Here is a 25,412-nt window from a genome sequence, read left to right as displayed (position 1 = left end):
CATCTTTTAGATGATTTGATTGGCTTACTTGCCATTTCTTTCAGATTCTACTGAGAATACTGTGCCTAATCTCAAATCAATCACCACAGATTCTACAGTAGTCTCTACTCCAAACTCTATCATTTCTTCTATCTCGACGGATATTCATTCGTCGACTAGTGATTGTATCTCGACGGATGTGCTTAACAGCAGTCATCCGTTGAAACTTTCAACTACTATTTTGACGGATGTTCCTCATCCATTGAATATCACCGCACCACTTCAAACTTCAACAAATGTTACAAGTGCAGATGATCTAGTAGTTGTACAATCACTCTTAGGACTGAGGGAAGGGAGTGAATTGAGTGAAAGGTTGAGTTGCTCTCAGGAAAAAGGAGAGGAAAAGAGTGAAAAACTGCAAGTTAAATATTCCAGCTTGGCAAAAGTGATTGAGTGGAGTCCCACCTTAGTAGGTGAAGGTGAGGGTGTGAGGGTGGGAAGCCAAGGGAAGCCCTTGATGCAAAAACAGAGAGAACATGAGATAAAAGTAGGTACATGAGAGATAATGATGGAAACCATTGCTAGTGAGTCAATGAATGTCAGTGACGTAGAAAAAGAGAAACTGTTTCAACAAGAATATCAAGCTGTCATAGATTCTATCTCTTTGGATGCTGAGACATTTACTCATCTTGTTACAGCATATCAACTTTTGGCTGGACAGGGACATGAGGAGGCTGAGAAAAAACTCAACTTGGTGCACACTACTGCTTCTATGCAAAGGGCTAAGGATGCCATCACAGCCATGCCACCCACAACTAATGATGACATTGATTATGGAACTGGTGGTTCTGAGGTTCTATTTGAAGATGAAGATGATGATGAAGGAGATTCCATGGATATAGGGGGATAAGCAGGCCCTCGCTCTAGATCAAACATGCCATCTTTTATATTTTCCAAGACATGTGATGAGCACCATTTCTAATCCACTCAGTCTCATATCATTCAATAAACTCAGACAGCTCTTCAAACTACTACAAATGCCAATACCAAGAGACTTCTACAAGCACACTTAAACTCTCTCCAACTACATTAAATTCAATCTCTCAAACAAAATATGGATGTCACTGAGCTGAAGACAGAAATTGATCAAGTCAAGAAGGATGTTACTGACAGAGTAGATGCTAAGTTTCCCAACACAACCATGCTTAATATCAATAGACAACTAAGGAAAAATTCTGATCTAGCCAGCAAGGTGAACTCCTTGGACACAAGACTCAAAACCTTGGAAACCTCAATAACTGCAATCCATCTACGTCAAACCCAACAAACTCAGCTACTTCAGAAATTGGTGGCTACACAAACTTCTTCCTCCACTCAACTTGATGCTAACAAAAAGGGGGAGAAAGATATTATTCCAGTTAGTCAAGGGGAGTCAACAAGTGAGGGGGAGCAAGTGCTCAAAATTCAAGTAAGCAAAGTAATTATTCCAGCAATTACTTTCCGGAAGCCACCAGCCTTGGACATCATTGATCTGATCAAGATAGTAGCTGCTAAGTTGGAATCAAATGAGAAATCTAAAAAGCTTGATATTGGAGCAGTTGAGAAAGAACTGGATGACAAATGAAAGAAGATTGATGAAGAAATTCAAAAGAAATTTGGTCCAATTGAGAAGAAAAACAAGGTCCCTTCTCACTTCTCTCAGTTGAGACAAATTTCAATCAATGAAATGAGCCTAGGGAACTTAGAAAGGGGTCAACCCTCAACAATCAAGTTTCCAAAGGCCAGTGTGATTTTTAAGCCAAAAAGAAATTATCCAAAAACCTCAGACAAAAATCCACTGGACCTATCATATGAAACCCCTAGGCCAGATGAAAAGAAGCTACTTGAAAGGTCCATAGCTTTCTTCAAAGACCCTAGAGACTTAGTGCTAAACAAAAGGATTATTAAAATCTATAGAAATGGTAAACTGATATATGTAGTGGCTGGACCTCCATAATTTGCAGAGGCTAAGAGAGAGGAAAAGGTGAGGCTCAAATAACAACACAAGCAAGCTGCTTTAGAAGCCAAGAACCAAGCTAAGAAGCCTGCAATCACAGAAACTATTTTGCCAACTGAGAATCTGGGTGAAGAAAAGAAAGAAGAACCAAAGCAGATAAAAAGGAAGTTTAGATACAAGATGCATGCAAAGAGGAAGATAAATTTTGATGAAGATAAGAAAGACTACATGCCAGCCCAACCTACAACCTCAAGCCAATCAACCATACCTACTGTGAAGGAGGCTGAATTCAAGGTTGATGCCAACATCACCTTTCATGGTGATCCTGTTGTTCCAAAGGATGAACCTATAGATTGGGACAGCTTGCCTCTTCCTGATCTAAACCTCCTCATCTTTGCTAAACAAAGGAATATAAAAGAAAGAGTGGTCAAAACAGTCAAGCCTACCAAGCTCAAATCCAAGCAAGTGGACAAACCCAAACCTACTGTCAACAAAGGAGATCAACTCTTCATATGTGACATCAAATAATTTTCAGACATAAATCTCTATATGGATGAGCTTGAAGAAGTCAGATCTATTGGTGCCTCAAGCATCTTCCAGAGAGACCAGTCTTCAGGTACAAGGGTGGTAAAGAAATTACATGGCCACTTCACAAAATTCTCAATGAAGGCTATTCAACTGTAGTGACTATCTTCTCGTCAATCAAGAAAGACTTTGGATTCAACATAGTAGCCAAGAAAATGGTATTAAACAAGATTGAGGAGATAAGAAATAGCTGAAGAGGACCAAATGCACTCCCAAGAGTATTGACTATTCCCTTCACTGGAGATAGAGTGCATTTGAGGCCATACTAGATCATGGAGTTCAAGGATTAAAAGAACATTAGAAGATTTTTTCAGATTGGAAGATCAGCTAAAGATTTCAAGCAATGAAAGTCTAAAAGAAATACATGAAAAACTGGATCTAACAAATAATGAAGAATCAGAATTTTACAGACAACTCCAAAACCAAATTGAAGAGAATGATGTAAAGCTGGGAAAGAAGCCAAAGCAATCAAGGAAATGATCTTAATCTGCTCAGTCTAGAGGAGCACCTTGAAAATGATTTGTAAGACACTCTACAAATCTTTCTTTGTCAAAATTTTCAATAAACTGCAGCACTTGAAATTTTAATCTACTGTATTTCATTCTGTATTCATAAAGTGTTTTATTATAATCAAGTTTCTCTTAATTTATGGCTACAATTCTAGTAGACATAAATTGGGGGAGATTGTTAGAAATATGTTGTGTACTTGATGATAACTTGAACAAAACACCTAGTAGATTTTAGTTAAATAATTTTGTAGCTTTCAACGGTTGATCATTTTCAACATCCGTTAAATGAGTAGCTTATGTAACAATAAGACTAGTAGCACATTTCTGCATACTTGGATAGCTTAGTGAACTAGATGTTGTAGATTGTCCAAGTTATGTTAACTACTAGATTGATATGTAAGATAGGATGGTTAATTGTAAATATTAGATGCCTTATAATCTTGTGTAAATGAAGTATAGTTAACTATCAAGAAGACAATCTCAACGGATGATTTACAAAGCTTCAATGGATGATCAACATAAATCTCGACGGATGATCAACCTGAGTTTCAACGGATGATCAGACAAAGTTACAACGAATGATCAATCTAACGGATGTTCAAATTCAAAAGAGCAGTTGATAGTGACTTGACAGTCACATGCGTTGGTTGTATGCAAATGGAATGTGGCATCCTGTTTGAAGGTTTTAGAGAACAAAAGAAGCATTTCCATTTTCATTTCCATGCGAAACTGAAGATATTCAAAGATGCTGGAAAGAGAAGTGAAGAAGCATGATATTAGACCAGAACCATTTTATCTTATTTGTTTGTCTTTTTATCATGTAACTTGGTAATATATAAACTAAGTGTAGCAAGTTGAATAAATACGAAGAATTCAAGTTAGTAAGCAAAAACTAGAGAAATAGAAAATGCACAATCTATAAAAAATTTCTCTGTAGTTCTTGTTGTTCAACTTGTAAGAAGCTGTGTACTATTTATATCACAGAGTTCTCTACTTAATATATATCTCTGGTGGAAAAGTTCAATTCACCAGAAAGTTTTTAAATACTTGTAATTAATTGCTTTGTGATTTGGTTTCTGCTATATTCTTATTCCGCACCATTGTAAATGAAACACAGTTATTTATTTGTAAAAGAACTGTTCTTAAAACCAAAAAGAAGCCAAAATTACATTCAACCCCCTTTTGTAATTCTTGTTTAGATTGTTTGGGAATAACAATTACCATCCCTCCCCAATGGCAGAAAACCCCTCTCCTTGACTATGGGCTTCGATAGCAACCTCGTATACTCCGCTTCAGCCTCTGGAGTAGAAAACCTCGGCCTCACACCTCCAACACTTGACGAATCAGTGGTGTTGCTTCTAACTTGAGTCCTTGCTCTCTTTGGTGCCATGGAATTTGAATAAGTTGAAAAAAGAGAAGTGTTTACGAGAGATTTAGAGTTTGAGAATTGAAAAGTATGGTGGAGATGATTGTGTATAAGTGTATGTATATATAGGGATTAAGAATTAGGTTTAGAATAGAAGTGGGATAGATTATGGAATTAGTGGGAGTAATGGGGTGATTGGAATTGATTTGGAGAAGGAATTAAGGGAAGCGGGGGAGGGAAATTCGGCTAGAGTTTGTATTTTCTTTTGATTTTTCGTTTTTCTATTTTTTTTTCCTACACAAGTGCAGCGCGGCCGCCTCTCCAGGCAACGCGGCCGAGCCGTGTTTCTGGAATTCCAGCACAACCACCCTGCATTTGGGCGCGGGCGCGCGTAGTTACTGGAGTTTTCAGTCCGGCCGCCCCGCATCTGAGCGCGGGCACGCCGTGCTTCTGTCAAAACACCCTATTTTCACTATTTTTCTGATTTTTTTTGTATTTTCTTCTTCTTTTTCTTCCTTCTTTCTCCTACTAATATACAACAAGCTTGGGTTGTCTCCCAAGAAGCGCATGGTTTACGTCGCTAGCTTGACATAGAATCCCGAGATCAAATGGAAAATAAAGCGACACTAACCACCTCACGGTTTGCGTATTCCCATAGTAATGCTATAATCGCTGTCCATTTACCTTGAACGCTTGGCCTGGATCATTCTCAAAAATCTCCACTGCTCCATGTGGAAACATAGTTTTGATAACAAAAGGCTTTGACCATCTCGACTTCAATTTCCCAGGAAAAAGACGGAGACGAGAGTTGAACAAAAGAACTTGTTGCCCCGACACAAATGATTTGAGCACTAGAACCCTATCGTGCCACCTCTTGAATTTCTCTTTATACATCTTGTTGTTCTCATATGCTTGAAGTCGAAACTCATCGAGCTCATTCCATTAAATCATTCTTTTCTTACCAGTTGCATCCATATCAAGGTTCAATTTTTCAAAGCCCAATACGTTTTATGCTCTAGCTCCACAGAAAAATGACATCCCTTACCAAAAAACAATTGAAACAGTGACATGCCTAGCGGAGTCTTGTATGCCATCTGATACGCCCAAACAACTTCATCTAGCTTCAAAGACCAATCCTTCCTCGATGGACATATAACCTTCTCTAGAATATGCTTGATCTCTCTGTTAGATACCTCGGTTTGACCATTAGTCTGAGGATGATAGGCTGTAGCAATGCGATGATTCACATTATATTGTTGCATCATAGCAGTTTTCAGAAATGTGATCCCTTGTCACTGATTATGACTCTTGGAGTTCCAAATCTTGTGAATATCTGCTTATGAAGAAAATTAAGCACTACCTTCGCATTGTTTGTCAGAAAAGCTTTAACTGCAACCCTTTTCGAGACATAATCAACCGCTAACAAGATATACTGATTATTGCAAGATGACAAAATGGCCCCATGAAGTCAATTCCCCAAACATCGAAGACCTCAACCTCGAATAGCACATTAAGAGGCATCTAATCCCTCTTGGACATATTACCAACACGCTGACAGCGATCACACTTTAAAGCGAACCGATGCGATCCTTAAACAATATAGGCCAGAAGAATCCTGTTTGAAGGATATGAGTTGTTGTCTTTTCTCCACCATAGTGGCCTCCATAAACAGTCGAATGACAGTCTCGCAAGATACCATCCGTCTTGCTATACGGAATATATCTCCTGATGATTTGGTCAGCTCCTTGCCTAAACAAAAATGGCTCATCCCACATGTACCACTTCACTTCATGAAGAAACTTCTTCCTTTGAGAGAAGACTAGTTTGGAGGCATAATATTTCTCAAAAGGTAGTTCGCAATGTCTGCGAACTTCAGTTCTTCCTCTTGCACCTCAAACAACTGCTCATCGGGAAAAGACTCATTGATCAATGTCTGTTAGGTCCTGAATTATCATGGAACGAAGGTTGAATACGATAATCACTAAATTAAAAAATTATTTCAAATCTTTTGCGGATATAAAATTTAGTGCTCGGTTAGTGGTTTCGTGTTCTTGAGAGAAATGGTGTTCGGAAAAATAAAATGAGGAACACAAGATATTCGGGGAAATATATTTTTATATATAAATCCCCGAGGGGTGTTGCTACACTCCGGTAAATAAATTAACCGGCTACAATCTAAGAATAACAAAGTTCCTAGCTTCTACCAAGATTTACAAATCAAATTTTATACAATGATCTAGCTTTTGTTTGTACTAGGATTTAATTACCGGGTAACGTTTATAATGCCCCTAAGAATATACAAGAGTTAACATTATAACGTTACTCCAGTGAGAAGTTAAACAGCTAAACAAAAAGCTTGAGCTTCTCTGTAAATTCTTTGATGCAAATCTTCAGCTCTTTTTGGGAGAGAAGATGAACAGAACTAATCCAATTGCTGAATCTGATATGCTGCTTGTGTAGACTTTTTATCAATAATGTGTGGCTGAGGAGAGAGAGTGATCAGGGAATATTCTTTTGTAACCTGCGACTAACAAGAATAAATAACTAGCGACTAGCTTAATTACAACCTGTGACCAACTTAATTTACACTAACTAGCGACTACATTGTGGTAACCTGCGACCAATTAAGAACAAGTACAATATATGTACTTAACTTAATTTGGTTGATAAATCAACCTGCGACCATATATGGTCTGGTTTCTTATTTTCCATTTTTCTTTTTCTTTTGTTTTTTTCTTTTTATTTTTGTTTTTATTTTTGTTTTCCTTTTTTTGTTTTTTGTTTTTTATTTTTTGTTTTTTTTTCTTTTTCTTCTTTTTTGTTTTCTTTTTGTTTTCTTTTTGTATTTTCTTTTTCTCTTTTTTTTTTATTTTTTTTATTTAAGTTTAAATTTTAACTAAATTAATTTATAAAATAAACTTAAATATAACTTATATAAATAAACTAATTTAGATTTATAAAATAAACTTATTTATAGTTTATAAAATAAATTATTTTAAGTTTATTAAATAAATTATATTAAAGTCCATTAAATAAATTTATTTAATTTAACAATTAAAATTTGAGCTTCGCTAGTCACTCGAGCAGTTTAGCTGTATACTCCGCGCTCCTCTTCTCGTACTTTAACAGATAAACGTTCAATCCAAGTACGTTCCTCAACTTAACAATTCTTCTATAAATAATACCCAGATTCCTTTCACGAGCTGTTGACGCCTAGTGTAACTGGTCTGGTTCACAGATGACTAACCCCGATTCAGGTCTTCGTATTATAGCCTTGATAACATTGTTATGCTTGCAACAACTTTATCGCTTCGAACATTGACTGTCAATAAACAACTATACTTTCATTGGAATCATTTCTGGTACTGTAGACAACGTCTTCATTGCTACTACAATCTTGAATACTTCATTCACTGTTCTTCACCGACGCTTGAACATATAAATGAACTCATGTTAGTGAGTATAGCTTCAAGACTGCAGTTGTCTTCTTTAAACCTCGGTCTATACCCTGTCTTCAATTCTTCAGATTCCTATGCTTCATACACTGTCTATCTTCAATCAATGCCAATACACTGAAATCTTCTGGTAGCACTTATACACTGAATCTTCATCATTTCTGAAACCCTGAAAGTCATTAATCTTTATTCTTCACTGAGGCATGATCATATTACTGAACTTCTTTCAGTGACCTATAAACAAACTTCAAGCTCTCTTCTAATCCTTTGATTCTTTGTATTTTCCTTGTCTTCATTTCTTCCGATTTCTTGTGTAGTCGTAGTATTATTAACCTGTCTTGTTCTAGTATTGTTCTCGTGTTGAGTTATTACGTAACTGTTCATACATCTACGCAGTATCACCAAAAATCTCCCCTTATTTGATTGTTAAACCTAACAAACAAATTAAATAGAGAGGATAACTCAACTAACAACTAGAAAAAGTAAAGTGCCAGGACTTGTAAATATTGCTACTGATTTTATGGATCAAATTCAGTATTTCCAGATTTCTCGAGTAACTGAAATGAAAGATGCTTGTTCCTCTAGCACTTAACTGATCTTCAAGTAGTTTTATCTTCATTTCCTTGGTTCTTCAAATCTCTGCCAGATAATACTTCTCAGTCTTGAAGTAATCGTCAGCAACTTCTTTTGTATAACCATATTTCCTGATGAGAAGCGCATATCTCTCTTGCTTCTCCCCCTATGAGAATGAACTGCTTAAAGGAGCTCACCTTCGTCTACCATCTCTCCTATACAATAGGATCAAAAGATAAAAACTAATGGTACTCCCCTTTTGGAAAACATCTTCTCCCCTTATGAAGAATAGTGATGAACCAAACCACTTCTTCTGATTAGTAGAAAATCATCTTATGTTTACCACCTCTCCCATACAATAGGATTTGTAGTTATAAAAAACAATGGTGTGGTGTAGTGTACATGTGCTTTACCTTTTTCCACCTACCCATTATTTCTCCCCATTAGTTGAGTAATCCTCCAAACTATTATATAAACTTTTTTCTCCCCCTTAGAGACAGAATGTATACTGTTGTTTGAAGGAGTTCTCATGTTTTACTTGGTTGGAAAAGAAATAACAAGTCATAGTCAGATCAACCATGTCCCTTTAAATTCTACAAGAATGACTTCACTATTGATCATCATGTTCACTCTCAACTCCTTATACCTTCCAAATGTGATATCACCAATTGTTACCAATTGTTATGTCTTAACTGGTTAGGTCCCGAAGTATTCTAAACCAATCTGTAAATGTTAGGTTCCTAAGAGTTAGGTTCTAATCATAAACAGATTCGAGAATCGAAGTATCAAGAACCATGTTTAGGGTTAGGGAATGGGATATGATGTTTCTCTTTCTTCCTCACTGTGAGTGTGTAATTCTATTTCGTGTACCTCACATATGTTTCACTCTTCTCTCCACTCTTGTTTACACTCATTCTCACAAGTGTTTCACTCCTCTCATAGCTCCAAAATCCAGCTGTACCTGCAAGGAAAATCACCTTAGCCATCCTTAAGGAGGTCACAGGTGGTGCAATGGGAGTTCGCAAATCCCCATCCTTGTTAGACTCATCAGATGAATCAGAGTCATAATCTTCAATTTTCTAGTTTCCCTTTTAGGGTTCCATATTTGAACTAGAGGTAAACAATGATCCAAATAATTTAGCATAAAGATCAAAGTTTCCTTCTAATGTTTGTGAACACATTTCCTTGTGACTCATCAGGTAAATCTGAATCATTGTCAACAAGTTTCCGATCTACACCTATGTCAGATCCAGTATCTGCAGATGTATCCAAGGGATTTAAGCCTGGGGAGGTAGACACTGACCACTGACATATGGCTATTGGATCAGTATCCTCTCCTAACACCTGTAAATGCAATTGGTCCATTAAAGAACCTTGAACAATCGGATCTGACCGTAAAATGGTCAAAACTCTTGTTTCCGTAAATTCTTCCTTTGTGTGTGTAACATATCCTTGTGCATCAAGAATTGTTTATGTTTGAGGTGGTGATATTATATCGGATACCCTGGCCAACAGGAGAATTTCAATAGACGCACCCTGTTGAGAGGATGAATCTAGTAACTGTTTCCGTGCCTCTTCATCCATTACATATTTTTGAGAAGATGTATGGGGGCTAGCAGTTACTTCGGTTTAAATACTAATCATCTTTGTAGGAGACAAAGCTGCTAGGTTGACTTCAGAACCTTCCTTCTGTGGTGGACAAAGGAACTTTCTCCCTTACACTCATTCATACTTCATTTTAGTGGTAAGAGAGTGTTGGTTGGTTCTATTTCTGTGTTTTTCTTTACAGTCTGGGATAGAATTTGTGGGTTTTCAACCTCATGACTATCAATGAAAGAAGGCCATTGGAGGCTGAACCTGTATCACAGAACATATGGCAATATAGATAAAATACACTTAAGATCTATAATGAATGAAAATTATGCATTTAATCTTTTGAGAGAAATGATGTACAATAGTGATTTCAAAAGATTTTAATGAAATAAACAATCACCACTGTAGAAAGAATTTTGATTTTCTCCTAAAACTATTCAAGTGCACAATCTGTTTTTATGCCTAAAAAGGTAAATGATTTGATAAGACACATGCTGATGATCCAGAAGTATTAAGAAGAGAAAGAAAGATTTAGTCTTTCAATAGAATGAGTTTTTGTAAAGGCATTGATCACTTAGGGTAAAGTCTAAGCAATTCTCATTCATGTCAAAAGCTCCATAATCTATCTTTATAAAATTATCATCAACAAAATTGTTTATTTATAAATAATCTTAAAAAGAATGATTATGCTGCTGATTTTAAATTATAGTGAATCTTTCAGGTATAACAACTCATATAAATTCACTAGAACTTAAAATCTCATAATTATTTGCAACAAAATATTTATAATATTTTATTAACTGATACTTCTCAAGTATTTTGGATACCAATAATTATATGTTGCATCCTACTTTAATATAATTTAAGTCATAAAACTGATTTGACATTGAATTGTCTAACATCATAATTCAAGTATATTAAAATAAGATATCAATGAATTAAATACCAACCATCTATCAAATAGATATTAGCACTCAATTTCATATTCTATACAATTGTTAACTCCTAACAACTGTAATATCTCAAACAATATTGATTCGATAAATAAAGCAACAATAACCAACATTGTCTTACTTGCAATCTTAGAAAATCATTCTAAGTTCTATATACTTTGATCCACTGATTATTGCATCTATTATCAAAGTTTTTAGGAATTTTATATTAGTATAAGTGACTGAGGATAAGCATTGATTACTTAGATTACTTAGAGGAGTTCTAAGTATTGTCACAAATACTAACACTTCACAATTAGTTCATAGTTAAACTCTTAACTAAGTATCATTAACAAATATAAGTCAAGAATTAGCACACAACTAATCATGCTACAATCATGATTCTGATTTCAGTGAATTCTTGAGATATAGACATTGCTAAATTCAATAAGACCAAAATCTCATAATTAACTGGAGAGGACCAAGGATTTTGACGGGAGTGCTTGGACCACTTTCGAGCCCGGATGGGGTATTTCTTCCAATGACTCTGTTTTCGGCAACCCGACTCTTGCTCTCGAGTGGTCGAGAAACTACATTACTCCTCCCGACCTCTTATTCGTGTCCTCTGGTGAGAAACTCCTCGAGGCTAAGATGTTGTGAGCTCATGCCCTCTATCAGGTATGTTTCTATTTGTGCAAATTTTCCCTTAAGTTCTCTTTTTCTTAGAACTTAGAAAATATTATTGGAATCACTTATTGGGGGCTCGGCCCTTCTTAATTAAACTTGTAATATCCCATATTTTCAGATATTATTATTATTATTTGAAATTGTTTATGTGATTTTATATGAATTTAGTGAATTATCTGGTAATTGGAGTTGATGTTTTGGATGTTTATATGTGATATTCTGTGAGTATTCTAATTATTATATGTCCAAAATAAAATATAGATAATTGTGATATTTTTCTGGTAATTTTTGGACTGTTATATGATTTTATAATAATTTATGTATTTATTAATTATTTTCTGAGTAATTATAAAACTATTTTATTACAAATGGACCGGGACCCCACCGGGACTATTTCTGGACTATTTTTGGACTATTATATGAATAATTTTTGGACTGTTATATGATAATTGTTTTTCAAAAATAAACGGACCAGGACCCCACCGGGACGTCAAACCCCACAAAATCCATGTTTTTTATTTTTATAAAATCATCCGTATTTCAAATACCCAATATTTCTGCATCTTTGCATTATTCGCAAATTTCGGGAAATTTCAATAAAAATTTATATTTTATCGCTTTTAAAATTATTCCCTGTAATTATTATTTTGGGGCTTAATTATTCTAATTAGGGGATAAAAACACCCTAAATTGATTTTGGGATATTAATATTTCAGAAAATATAAGTAGCCTATTAATCCTTTTATTTATTTTTATTTTTATTAAAAACAAAAATCAAGAACATTTTTGGGGGTAAAATTTCTTCAAGAACAAAGATTTGATGATTCTGGGAGTTCTAGGAAACCAAATCAAACGTTCTACATACCAAATTGATCCTTGTTTCGAGCCCGTTTTATTAGTACCAAAATCACGATCTGAGAGTAAGTATTGTGAAAAATCGATTTTGTGTTCTTGAACTTGGAATTCATTTTTGATTCTTGGGTACTTGTTTGTTGTTTTTGATGATTGATAAATGTTCCTGGTATCATAAGAAATGATTTAGCACTTTATTTTGCTGATTTTGATCAAGAATTGATTAAGTTCGAGTTTATCATTTTAACAGTTTTTTTTTAAATCGAATTTGTGAATTTTTCTTGTGTTTTTTGATGTTTATAGATCATATGAATAGATTATAAACAGTTTAAGCTTTAATTTGGTAGTTAAAACATCGAATTTGGTGTTGAATTGATCAAAAAGGAGGTATGGCCAGATTTTTACTTGAGCTTGCCGGAAAAGATGGTGATTTTGGCTGGGAATAGGATTCTGGAGGTTCTGGGTTGCAGTTGTGGTGATCATTAGCTTCAGGGATTGTAGTTGAATGAGTTTAAGCCAAAAACCCCGGTTCAAAAACCGGCTGTTTTGATTCCCAGGGAGCTACCGGAACTCGGCCGAAGTTGGGGCTCACCTGCCGAATTCTGGAAAAACCCAGAACTCCAGCGGTGTTCTTCCCAACCCGCCTGGGTTCTTGGTGACCCGGTTGGTCGACCCATTTCGACCCAGGTTTAATCCTTCAAATTGCAAATTCTGTTTAAACAAATGTTTTTGCAGTTTATTTTTATTTATTTTTATCAAAATTCTATTTTTGTAAATTCCAAAAATCCTTTTAATTTCCAGATATTATTTAGTTAATTATTTATTAATTAACTGAATTCTTTTAAATTCCCAAAAATTATTTTATGTTATTATTTTCAAAAAATACAGATTTGTTTTTAATTATATATAATTTATTTTAGTTAATTATTTATGGATTTAATTGATCGATTAATTCATTTAATCAATTAATTTTATTTATAAATAGTTAAATAAAATATAATTATTTATAATTAATTCAAATAATTCCTAAAAATTAATTTTAACTTTTAAAATCATATTTTTGTATTTTAAAAAAAATCAATTAATATTATTATTAATTGATTTATTCCCGTTTACTTCTTATTTTATTCGTAATAAATACACCGTTCATCCGTTTAATACGAAACGAACGCGTACAGATTCAGAAAAATATTCCGCTTTCAATAGAAATACTTTCGAGACCCAAATTCTTTTGTTTCTAAAGGTCGCTTGTTTTATGAATCGTTCTGAGTCGATTTTGATCGATAAATCATATTTTCGACCCAATTTCAGTTTTAAACGTACCTAGTAGAACCTTTTGACGAACTGAGTCATATATGATATGAATTATGTGATACGTGGATTATGTGCTTACGAGTTATATGAATTACATGTGTATGTGGGTCAATGGTCTTGTATTTAACTGTCTTCTTTATGTGCGGCTATCGTATGGGTGGACATTAGGGTTTTGACGTGCAGTTCGTCGAGAAAATATCGTTTAGACGATTAAAAAGTTAACCTCTAATTATAGATACGAGTCTTTTAAGATGATCAGGACCAGATGGATTGGATGAAGACTAAAGTTGAATAGTATGGAATATTGGAGTGTAGCACTACATGAGCAGTAGACGAGAGATTTAGCGGAAGTAAAAGACGGTGATGCCTTGAGATGCCAGACTGAGATAATTGTGTTATTGCGAGTGTGACTAACTGCAAAAAATCCAAAGGCATGTATCCCTATCATCACTTATTGTTCAAGTGATATTTATTTTAAATCTTCTTATGAAAGTATTGTTTTCCCTATTCTCAGTTCAAGATAAATAAATATTTTACATATTACTGTATTAAAAATTCTGTTTATTCAAGTATTCGTCTGCTATTCTATGTTGAGAAAGTGATTTGGTTGCAAATATTCCTACCCAAGTAAATGGGGGAATAAAATTATTTCGGGTGTCGATTATTATGACCCCTTCTCAATAAAAGGTTTTAAGATTGGATCATAATTGCATAAGTGACCGGGACGGACGCTCTAGTGGAGGGCTATTTCTAAGTGTCATATGGAATATTATGACATAATTTTTGCCACAGGCAGGTATATTGCCTTTAGTTTGAGTACTCGTGTTTTTGGGGTCATGTTTCTACGAATCATGACTCAGTGCTATCACACGAGCTGATCAGCATGTGATAGTACGCCCGTCGGAGAATGATCCCAATCTAAATTATCATATCATTTTTGATATTCATAGAATAAATGATTTAGCAAACTATTTCTGTTTCTGTTTCTATTTTGAATAAAAGGTGAGATGCCGTTTTAATTCAGTTTCTGCTTGATGTGGATATTTAGGTTGTTGTTAAATATCAAAGGTGGTATTAGTATAGATGATTAATTTTGACTTCAGTATGGGATGTTGTGAGCATCAAAGTTCATATTGATATCTAATTTGATATGACAACAACATGAGTATTAATATCAAGAGTTCGGTTTTCAATAAAGTTTATGATTCATTCCATAATCATTGTTTAATGTTGATGTTGTTTACGATATTTTCATAAACACTGTTTTACGAGTTTTATTCTCGTTAAGATCTAAAGTATTGTTGAATACAGTGAGAAACAATTATCCGATTCTTTAATAAATTTTTTGTTTCAGCAATTATGATTTTAAAATGTTCTGCGCTATTGCAGATGTCAGTTTTATATTAAAACAACCATATATATATTACAATGATCTTGCTGAGCATTTCTTCCGCTCATACTTTCCTATTTTCAAATTTAACCTCTAGTGAGGATTAGCTTGCGCTGTTTAGCTGTGTAATTCGAGGAAGCAAAGAAGAACCTTTTGGATGGTGGTTGGTCCAGGATTTGCGGACTAGTATAAGTTTTATTGTATAAAGTTGTTTACATTATACTATATTATAATTGTGTTATTTTATAGTTGGGCCTAGTATGCTTCTTTTTGAAGTTATACTAGTGGGTTAGTATTGAACTAGAATTGGGTAAAAAGAGTTTTAAAAGAAAGTGAAAAATTTATTGGTGGAATTTGGAATTCTTGTTTCTATAACTGTAACTTTAAAAGATCTTGGATTAGTTTGGGGTCATAAATGATAAATATCTTCCGCTGGCATTTGTATTTTGATTCAACAGGTTGATTTGGATTGAGGTTTCATAGTGACGACCAAATCCTTTGACCCCAGATTTGGGGGCGTTACAAAACTCATATTTTCTTTGTCAGGCCAACGCCTATTTCGCAGCTTCCTCTAATCAGGCTGTGAAATTGAGAGGCGACTATAATGCATTATAGGCTTCCATGAAGCATATGACTATCTCCTCAGGGGAGTGGGAGTCTAAGGCCCATGAGGTGGAGGGCAAGCTTGCCATCATGGAGAAGATATATGCTAGCTTGAAAGAGAAGAGGAAGAAGGAACAGAAAGACCTTGAGGCTTGTTATCACAGATCCACCAGGTTCACCACGATGACGAGATACGTCCTATTAACTTGGCAATAGGTTGGAATAGGGGCGTCAAGGATGCTCAAGACGTATGGCCGGATGTGGTTGATCCAAGCCTTCTATCTTGCCTTTGGGAGCTACCTGTCATGGACTTATCTGGGCAAGCTTTTGGATCCGTTCCCTTGACTTCTAACATGAGGCCCTAATCGAGCTCTAGTCACTCGGGTTCCGGATCAGGCTCTAAAGGCAAAGCCCCCTCGGGTAGCCCCAGGTCCAGGGCATCCCTTCGAGGGAAGATGAGGGAGCCTATTACATAGAGCAGTGGTTCTTTTTCTGAGGAAGGCTCGGATGGCGAGGGGGAAGACTCGTCTGATGAGTGAATGATGTGGCCTTGCATGGCCTTGATTGCCATATATGGCTTTTATTTTCAAGACTTATTAATTTGAACCTTATTGGTCTGTAACCTATTAGTCCTTCGGGAATTTAACTTATAATCCTTCGGGATATTTTATCTATGTACTACGTTTAATTTCATTTCATACTTGTCTTTTATTTTCGACATTTGGTCCTTCGGGACTTGCATTCTTTAGATGCTCGTACTTAAATAAATTGGTAGACAAGATGATAGAGAGAAACTTGCATAAATAGATAATATCTCTAATAAATGGGTTCAACCCTTACATAAGATGGTTTCTTCGACCTTTTTTATAAAACTAATACTAAGTACTAGGAATATGTAGTGAATGTCCTAAACATAATAAACCTTCTAGTTCGAAGCATGCCAAGTGCGAGGCACTTCATCACTATTCTGGGTCTCTAACTTGTAGGATCCTCATCCTAGTGTCTTCCTGACCTTATAAGGTCCTTCCCAGCTGGGGGATAGCTTCCCTCTCTCCCCTACTCCTGATGCCTCAATCTTCCTTAGAAACAAATCTCCCTGTTGAAAGAACCTTTCTTTAACTCGTATATTGTAATAGAGGGAGGCTCCTCGTAGATGCTCTGCATTGCGGGCGTTGGCTTCATCCCTGACCTCATCAATGAGATCGAGAGTGAGCCTCATTCCTTCTTCATTTGTCTCTGGCTCATAAGCTTCGATCCTAGGGGATCCATGAGTGATTTCAAGGGGCACCACTGCCTCGGCTCCGTAAGCCAGCATGAATGGGGTCACTTCAGTTGTCACTTTGCAGATGGTTTGATATGCCCATAGTATAGGCAACAGTTCATCTACCCAAGTGTTTCTCAAGCTTTCAACCCTCTTCTTAAGTCCATTAAGTATGATTCTGTTAGCAACTTCCGCTTTCCCGTTTGCCTGAGGATGTGCAATGGAGGTGAAACGAAGTTCTATGCTGTTATCATCGCAATACTCTCTAAACTTTGCATTATCAAATTGTTTCCCATTATCCGTGACAAGGATGCATGGGATTCCATATAGGCATATCACATTCTCCCAAAGAATTGGGTAATTTGCTTAGTGGTTATCTTGGCTAGTGCCTTAGCCTCAATCCACTTTGTAAAGTAGTCTATGGCTACCACAATGAACTTCCTATGTCCCGATGCCATAGGAAATGGTCCAAGTATATCCATTCTCTACTTTGCAAAAGGGATGGGTGTGTTGATTGATGTAAACCTCTCTGGGGACTGTCGTACTATCAGAGCATGCCTCTGGCATCTGTCGTATTTCTTCGCATAAGCCTTTTCATCGGCTAGCATAGTTGGCCAGTAGAACCCCAATCGACTTATCTTGTGAGCGAGGGCCCTGCCCCCAGGTGTTGTCCATAAATCCCTTCATGGGCTTCTTTAAGTCTTCCTTTACTTCAATAGGTCTTAAGCACTTTAAGCACGGAATAACAAAGGACCTTTTGTAAAAAAGTCCTTCAATCAACGAGTATCTTAACGCTCTATCCGACAGCTTGTGTGCCTCCTGGGCATCATCGGGGAGCTACCCAGTTTCTAAGTGGGTCTTGATTGGGTCTATCCAACAGCTTTCCACACCAACCAGTGCTATCAGATTTATGACATGAATAGTAGGGGTCTTCAAGACCTGGAAGTAAATACTTCTCGGATAGTTCTCGATTTCAGATGAGGAAAACTGAGACAAGGCATCCGCCGTAGTGTTCTCCTCTCTCGGAACATGTTCTGCGTACCATTCATCGAACTGAGTCAGCATTCCCTTTATGACTCTCAGTTACTTGGCCATAGTATCATTCTTGGCCTCAAACTCCCCAGTAACTTGAGCAACTACAAGTCTTGAGTCTCCGCAGACCTTCAGGTTTTTGGCCCTCACGGCTCTAGCCAAGCCTAAGCCAGCTATCAATGCTTCATATTCTGCTTCTTTGTTCGCAGTTGGGAAGTCCAACTTCAAAGCATATTCAATCATAAACTTATCAGGGTTTGCAAGACTAGGCCTGCACCACTAGATTTTATTTTGGATTCTCCGTCAAAATGGAGAAACCAATACTCTTTTAAGGTTGTTTCTTCATCCTTCTCCTTTTCTCCTCCTTCTGGGATTACTATCTCTTGCCCCTCGACTTCTTGGTCGTTAACAGTACATTCGACCAGAAGTCTGTTAAGGCATGAGCCTTGATGGCCGTTCGAGGCTTGTATTTGATATCAAATTCTCCTAACTCAATCGCCCACTTGATGAGCCTTCCACTAGCCTGCGGGCTATGAAGGATGTTCTTCAAAGGTTGGTCTATTAGGACTTCGATCTTTTGAGCCTGGAAGTATGGTCTCAACTTCCTCGAGGTTGTGATGAGAGCAAGTGCACACTTTTTCATGGTGGAGTAATTCAATTCTGCTCCATGGAGCACCTTGCTTACATAGTATAGAAGCTTCTAGAGCTTCTGCTCTTCCTTCACGAGAACTACACTCACGGCTTGTTCAAAGACCGCGAGGTACTGTGGCGCCCTCCAAACCCGGGTTGGAAGTTTGGGGTCCACAACACATATACAATATATAAACCTGTATATGAAATATTATTTGCAATGACCCTGCTTTACATAACCACGGATCGCAATAGGTTAAAGTATAAAAACAAGCCACAACCTTAACTTTTATTACAACGTACCAAATCCCAACTAATTTAACTTACAACTGATAATGAGATTACTCTTACAATCTTACTATCTCACTACTGTGATAAGCTCCTGCTAGCTCGATCCAATATAATCTGGAATCCTAGCTCGCACTTTGGACTGAAGAACTTCACTATCATCCATATCCTTCTTAACTGTAAAACATATAAAAAGATTCGCAAGAGTGCTAACTAGCTCAGCAAGTCATATTATGAATAACTGAGGTTAAACAATGATCAAACGAGATGATTCAAAGGAATCAAGTTTCTTGTTAAACGACTAATAGAATTGGATATTTATTTTGAGTTTTTTTAAAACCAAGGTTAGGTTGCTGATCAGTCACACACTAACCCCGAGCAAAGCATACAGCACTGCTCTAACTACTGGATCCAAGGCACACATTGGCCTAACTTGACCATTGATATGGTCTGACCACGAATCTGGTCTACATAAAGAAAACTATCCAATTCTAAAGCAGTTCAATATGATAAACAATATAATTCAATAAAACCAGATCATAATCAATAACAATAAAACATTTGTATAAGAGCATGGTGAAAATTCATGGGTACTAAAAGGGTATATCAAAGTATATAAAAGAAGTGGCCCCCAGCGGGTAGGATAATCGGGTATTAGATGAATAATGTTTTTACCAGGTTTTAGTGCTTTTAGGTCACAAGGTATGGTTGAGTATAAAAGTTTCTGTATGTTTAAACAATTCTGTTCCAGTGTTTGGTATATGATGGATATATATTTGTGGAGCAGTATCGTGTTTGTCTGGTTTAGTATCTAGTAAATCAACAAGAAATGATTCACAAAGAATAAGGCTTACGGCTCAAAGATCAAGTGATGTGGCTCAGGTTCAAGGCTGAAGGATTCAAAGTATTTCCAATATAAAACAGAGCTATATTGAATATTAGCAATATATCTCAAAAGAATTTAGAAATATTTGTAATATATCTCGAGAAAGGTTTAGAAGTACTTGCCTTATCATAATCGATTTCAACTTTACTTGTACTTGTCTAATGACTCCATTCAACAATCACTCGTCTGCTTCTCCTATGCCTCGCGTCTATCCTCTGATCACTTGCTGTATTTTCTACATGTCAATTCTATTTTATGATCACCTGCTTCTCTTTCCTACACCTTGCTTACTCTGCTAGGCATCATAAGTATCTATTAATATTTAACTCATACGATTCTATTCGACATACATTTCTATCTACCTTTCGTTTTACCCAAATCTGATTAACGGATTGAAAGTTACGCTATAAATAAGTAATCACCGAACATATAGACCGACAGTCAACCAACAAGTCACATATAACACATAGCACGTCACATAATCAATGATATATCATTTATAAAGAAGTCTCGGGTCATAAAGAGGTTTTCGGGTATTTAAAATGATTTTTAAAACATTTTTCGGAATTTAAACGGGTCGTTGGATCAGTTTCGGAGTAATAAACAAGGTTCGGCTGGCCAATTCTGGCTTCAAAACAATTTTATAATAATTATCGAGCCTTGAAAACAATTTAAAATAATATGTTAAAGCTCGAAACTATTTTTCAGAATTTTTAAATCATTTATAAATAATTAAATCCAATTAAATAATCAATTAAAATCAATTTATAAATAATTAAACTAATTAATCAATTAATATCTAAATTAATTGATCAATTAATCAATTAAATATTAATTAAAATTATTTAATTAAGTAATTTAGATTTATTTTTAAATTAAAAATAAATTTTAGAATTAAAATAAATGATTTTCGGAAATTTTTGAAAATAACAATCAATTCTGGAAATGATTTTATAAAAGAAATCCAGTTTTTAAAAGATTTTAAAACAGAAATCCAGTTCCTGAAGGTTTCAGAAACTTCCAGGTACTAATTTGCAAATCTGCCAAAAACATTTCTGATTTAGGAACTTTTTAGATCAAAACCGGGTCAAAAATATAAACAAAACGGGTCAACAATCGGGTTGCCAAGAACAACCCAGACCCGCCGGAAATTTTGCAGAATCCGGCGAGGTCGGGAAGCTCCGGCGACCCCGATTAATGCTCAAATCGATACGTTCTGGTCTAGTTTTTGCTTGGAATTCATTTACAGCCTTCCCAGAAACACTAATCAAGTAACAATCATCACAAACCATGTTTGGAACACAACCTCCGACCAAAATCGACATAAACTCCGGCGAAAACTTTAAAAGACAACTCCGTACTTATCAGGAATCGTTTGTGATATGTAAATACATGGTTCGATAGCAAATTTGATAAGGAACACAAAGAACCCATCAAGATCGACTGAAAACCCCTAACAAAGATTTCCCCAAATCGAATTGAAAACATTCAAAGTAATATAAACCCTAATTTCTAAATTCCGAGAATCAAACCCAAAATTAAACATGTTATTGAACTCCAAATCAAGGGTATAATATACCAAAATGATCAGGAAAACAAGCTCTACAACATACAATCATCAAATCATACAAACAATCTCTCGAACAAAAATTCATAATTTAAATACCAATAAATTCAAATATAATTAATTAAATAGGAAATCACCTGATGTTTCTGGGTTGAAATTGATGGAAGATTTGGATTCTAGATTTCAGTAGCTTCGTTTTGAGTATATGTACGCCAAAATCGGATATCGATAATGCCTTCGAATTTGTGTTTGATTACGAAGAACAAAATATAATTATAGTTTTTCTCTATAAAAACTCTGCAAATACTGTTTGCAAATGATTTCTGGTACAAAATAAAATATGGTAGAGGCTATTTATAATTATGGGAAATTAGTATCCCGTTGGATCATTCCGGATATAAACTGGTACGTTTATTTATAAAAACTGATCCAAACGGTACCGGTTTTCGAGATAATTATCCAAATCAGTATAATTTGTACTGCGGTCTAGGTCTCAGTGCCTGGTTACACGTATTACGAGGTGATAATTGTGATAGTTTAATAAAAAGCTCCCGTTTATCAAAAATATGAGTTTTATTGATTTACCGAAACGAATATTGTATCGAAAATGTTGCGCCGGGACCCGCGCAGGACAAACCGTACGCCGGATCGAAAAAGTCGAAACATGGAAAATGCTCAGAATATTGTAATTTGGTTAGGAAGGAGTTCTCGGAAGATTGTCGGGTTTGAAAAACGTAAAAGCGGATGACGTTGGTTGGTTCCCGTTTTTATAAAATAGATTTTAAATACCCGGAAAAAGATTTTATAAAATCCATATGATTCCTATAAATTCATAAATCAACAATAAAATAATTAGGAAGATATGACAATTATCTATATTTTATTTGGAACATATAAAAATTGAAATACTCAATTAATAATATTTTTAAACATCCAAACAAATTTAACACTTAACAAATAATTCACAGAATAGATACTGAATACATATAATAATTATCTATTAGCAAAAATAATTACACGATATATCCCGGATATTACATCCTTCCCCCTTAAAAGGATTCTGTCCTCAGAATCTCCTAAGTAAACAAATGAGGGTACTTTTATCTCATATCTTTTTCCAACTCCCAGGTTGACTCTTCAACCTTTGGGTTTTTCCACAATACTCTTACTAACTTTACCACTTTATTTTCCAATACTTTCTCTCTTTCTTTTAGAATCTTTATCGGACTCTCTACATATGGAAAATCTGTCTGAAGCTCTATTGGCTCCTATTCTATTACATGCTTGGAGTCTGGATTATACTTCCTAATTATCGATACGTGAAAAATATTGTGAATGTGCTCTATGTGCGGAGGTAACGACAACTCGTAAGCTACTTTGCCAACGTGCTTTAAAATTTCAAAAGGTCTGACATATCTTCGGCTCGGTTTTCCTTTCTTTCCAAACCTCGTTAATCCCTTCCACGGTGATACTTTTAGTAATACCAAATTCCCTTCTTCGAATTCCATATCTTTCCTTGATTAATCTGCATATTTCCTTTGACGATCTTGTGTTGCTATTAATCTTTTCTGGATAACTTTAACAGCTTCCTTTGTCTGCTACACTAATTTAGGTCCAAGTATTTTGCGTTCTCCTACTTCATCTCAATACACTAGAGATCTGCATTTGCGTCCATAAAGGGCTTCGTAGAGTGGTATCCCAATACTAGCGTAATAACTATTATTGTAAGCAAATTCTACCAAAGGTAAATGCTTGTTCCAACTTCCTTTGAAATCAATAGCACAAACACGTAACATGTCTTCGATTGTCTCGATCGTTCTTTCACTCTGGCTGTTCGTCTGTGGATGGTAAGCCGTACTCATATTCAGTTCCGTTTCCAAACATTCTTGAAAACTCTTCCAAAATCTTAAATTAAATCTTGGATCTCGATCGGATACGATGGACACATGAATTCCATGACGAACTACAATTTCTTTTAAGTACATATGAACTGACTTGTCCCGTGAAAATCTTCCATTTATAGACAGAAAATGAGCTGACTTGGTAAGTCTATCCACTATAACCCAAATGGCATCATGATTAACTTTTGTGCTTGGTAACCCAACTATGAAATCCATGGCGATATGCTCCCATTTCCACTCTGGAACCTCTAATGGTTGTAGCAATCCACTTGGTCTCTGATGCTCTACTTTAACTCTTTGACATATATAACATCTGCTAATCCATTCCGCAATTTCCCTCTTCATATCTGGCCACAATAATTTTCCTTTAAATCTCTATACATCTTGGTACTCTCTGAATGGATTGAATACCTTGAATTATGAGCTTTCTGTAAAATTTCATTCTTCAACTTCGTCATTGGTGGAATCCAAATTCTAGAAGAAAACCTAAGAATACCTTGATCGTCCTTTTTGCGTGCACAATTCTTCACCTACTAAACAATTTATATCCTGATTCATTACCTCTTCCTGACACTTCTTTATCTCCTCTAACAATTCCGACTGAAAAGTCATACTTATACATTCTTACTCCTTTTTGGATCATGAACCCTGACTTCCAATTCCAATTTCTAGAATTCCATAGATAATTCTTCTGGCACAGTCTCTATGTTCATTCTCTCTCCTTCTTACTCATCTCTTGCCACTACATTTGCTTTTCCTCGGGAGTTCATACTTCAAACTCTTATGGTCCGTATATATCTCACATCTTTCTCTATACTTATAATATTTCCCAATCTTCCAAAACAAATATTATTGTTGCTTTTAATTCCCAGTTATGAGTAGGTTACTTCTGCTCATAAGGTTTCGGTTGTCTGGATGCATATGCAATAACTTTATTGTTTTGCGTCAACACACATCCTATTCCCTTACGAGAAGTATCACTATAAACTACCAAATCTCCCTGATACTTTCAAAGTGATAAAATAGGTGTTGTAACCATTTTTTTTCATTTAACTCCTCAAAACTTTCTTCACCCTTCTCCATTTTATATAACTCATAGGGATAAATAAATCCTGATTACATAATTACATTTTACAGTAATTATAAATGGTTTGGGCTGCAAGGCCCAATAAGAAGATGTATGACATTCAGACCAAAAAGGTCAACACATTGATCAGGCCTGATGGACCAGATCAGGCCTGATGGAACAAAGATGGCCCAAAAACCCTGAATATTAATTAATTTCGTAATTAATTAATAAGGGAAAAATCAGCTATTGAGAAGAGTCCCGATAAGGATATAAATCCTTGCAGATTAGCCTCAGAGGGACCTAAAAGGATAAGGAATCAGTTTCCTACTACTTAGGACTCCAAAGTCCATTCTAATTATGAGACTTGCCCACCAGGTCTCCTATACCAAGTCCAATTCAAGGACCACCAGCATCTATATAAGGGGTCTCACCCCCACCAACAAGAACTACGTTTTTTGGCTTGATTCTCTAATTCACAGAGATACGTAGGCATCTCGTAAAGGCAGAGTTAAGCTACGAAATACGAGAGCAGCCATTAAAGGCCTTGAGCTCCCGAACCTTAGCAATAAATATAGCAAATAATAACCTTAGTTTCTTATCCATAACATTTGACATCGTCTGTGGGAAAGCACAACAATAACCATGGCGAGAACACGGAGAACAGTTAGAGCCCTATGAGGAGAAACACCAACGGGGACAACCCAAGTGATCTCTTCAACTGTGGAGGTGCCTCCTCACTCAACCTATGCAACCACGCAAGGAGAAGCCCAGGTAGGGGCAACCGAACTTCAGCCACAAGGGATGATCCCCTCGGCTACTCATGGTACGAATCCTCAAGTTCAACAAATACATACACCTGTGAATTCTCGACCTGTCGGGTACGAATATTCAACTATTGTTACAACCAACCCCCCTTATAGGATGCCCCTTTACCCCGAGGTTGG

Source organism: Apium graveolens, chromosome 3, assembly GCF_009905375.1.
Source record: "Apium graveolens cultivar Ventura chromosome 3, ASM990537v1, whole genome shotgun sequence".
Taxonomy (NCBI): domain Eukaryota; kingdom Viridiplantae; phylum Streptophyta; class Magnoliopsida; order Apiales; family Apiaceae; genus Apium; species Apium graveolens.
Note: the sequence above shows the minus strand (reverse complement) of the source record.